Here is a 1,940-nt window from a genome sequence, read left to right on the forward strand (position 1 = left end):
GCGCTAAAAGAGGGTGGGGCTGGGAGGGGAAAAGGAGCTGGCCGGGCCCCTGGGAGGCAGCGGTGCCACAGGCTGCGGAGAGGCGGGGGCGCTGCGCGGTGCCACGGAGCTGGAGGAGCGCGTTCACCCAGCCTCCGGGGGCGCCTCGGCTCCCTCCCCACTCCTCTAGCCGTAGGCGCGGTGCAGAGGGGTTGGCTGGGGCTTCGCGCCCGGGGCGCGAGCTGTCGCTGTCCCCGTCCCCGGGGCTGGGCGGTCAGAGACAGCGTCGCGTTCCCCGGCGGAGCATGCTCGGAGGAGGGGGTGGTGCGGGGATGGCGAGGGTCGCGCTGCTGCTGGCTCAGCCGGAGAACCTGCGCCCCGGCCTGGGACCTGTGAGCCTGGGCGGCACATCCACCCCGGTAGCCAGGCTCCCTTGCTCCGCGTCCTAGCGCTAGAAGGCGGTCCGAAAGGCGGGGGAAGCCCTCTCTCAGTAAGCTTGCGGGCGGCACCCCGCCTGCTGGGGCAGCCAGTCTGTCCCTTTCCGAGCATTGTTTTACTGGATCCTGGCCTCCTAGAGGCAGTGAGCCCTTATTCAGCTTCCCTGGTGTTCCTCAGGCAAAGGCTATTAAGCTGTTCCAGCACCTGCACAGCCTTGTCCATGGTAGTAGACAAAAGGCCAGAGGAGACCCCAGGGAGCAGAGGCAGCCCATGGGGGTGGCCAGCCCACACATTCAAGCTGCCTGGTCAGCATGGACAGAGGGGTGAGGATTTTTGTGCTTCATCATGGGGATGGTTGGGTTTGCCCTAACCTATTTTAGACCTGAAAAACACAAGATGGTCAAAACAGAAAGCTGACTCCTGTAGTGAAGTCCCTGGCACGTCAAGGTAGAAGACACACATCATCCAGCTTTAAGACCACGCAAGAAGCCATTTTGGGTGGAGAATTGTTTCACCAAGCACTCTACTTTATCTCTTCTGTAACCACAGGCAACCAGTCTGCACTCCTTGTAATCATGTGGGTGGATTGCCTTGGGGAAACCAAATGTCGGCATCCTGCGGAACACTTACCTACACATTATGAAGTCTCTTCAGGGATGGATGGGAAAGAAGAGTATTCAGCCAATAGCCAAAGCAAGGCACTGCTCATGGTTGATATTTCTAATCTGACTGCTCCTCTCTTTTCTTGTGAGCCAACAGCATAAATAATCCATTGAAAATAGGCAGGGGTACTTCACACTTTTCAGATCTTATTGTTTCAAGGTCACTGCAGAGGAAGGTGGCAATGCTGTTGAAAAGGATCAGGGGTTTATAGTGGAACACATTGTATAAGAGTCAACAAAGTGATGAAGCAAAAAAGGTCAATATTTTGGGGTGTATCAACAGGACTGTCATGAGACATGGAAAGTTCTGGGTACCACACTTAAGGTTTTCTAAACCTTTTATAATTTTTGTTGCTCTTCTCTGGACTCTTCAATTTATTGACATTTTCCTTATCTATGAGGAAAGATTACAAAACAGAACCCTAGACATGTATTGTGTAGGGAGAAGGAGACTGGAAGTAGGGGGACCTGATCAGTCTTAAAATACATAAAGGGCTGCAGTAAAGTTGGATGTAATCAATTGTTCTCCACGTCCGTTGAAGGTCAGGCAAGAAATTTCAGGCTTAATCTTCAAGGCTACATCTAGACTGCAGGCTTATGTCGACAGATGTTTTGTCAACAGTTTGCATGTCCACACTGCGATCTCTTGGATGAGATTTGCTGGTCAGAAGTGTTCTGTCAACATCCATGTACGCCTCATTCCCTGGGGAAGATGTGATCTCTTGCCAGAGGGATTTTTCCACCAAAATTTGGCCCTGTGTGGATGAGCCAAATGTCAGAAAACCCTCTTCCGACAGAACCGTCAGCAAAATACATGCAAAGGTGTGGTGCACTTTGTATATTTTTTGCCAATAGTTCTGG

The sequence above is a fragment of the Carettochelys insculpta genome, chromosome 4 (genome assembly GCF_033958435.1).
Source record: "Carettochelys insculpta isolate YL-2023 chromosome 4, ASM3395843v1, whole genome shotgun sequence".
Lineage (NCBI taxonomy): Eukaryota > Metazoa > Chordata > Testudines > Carettochelyidae > Carettochelys > Carettochelys insculpta.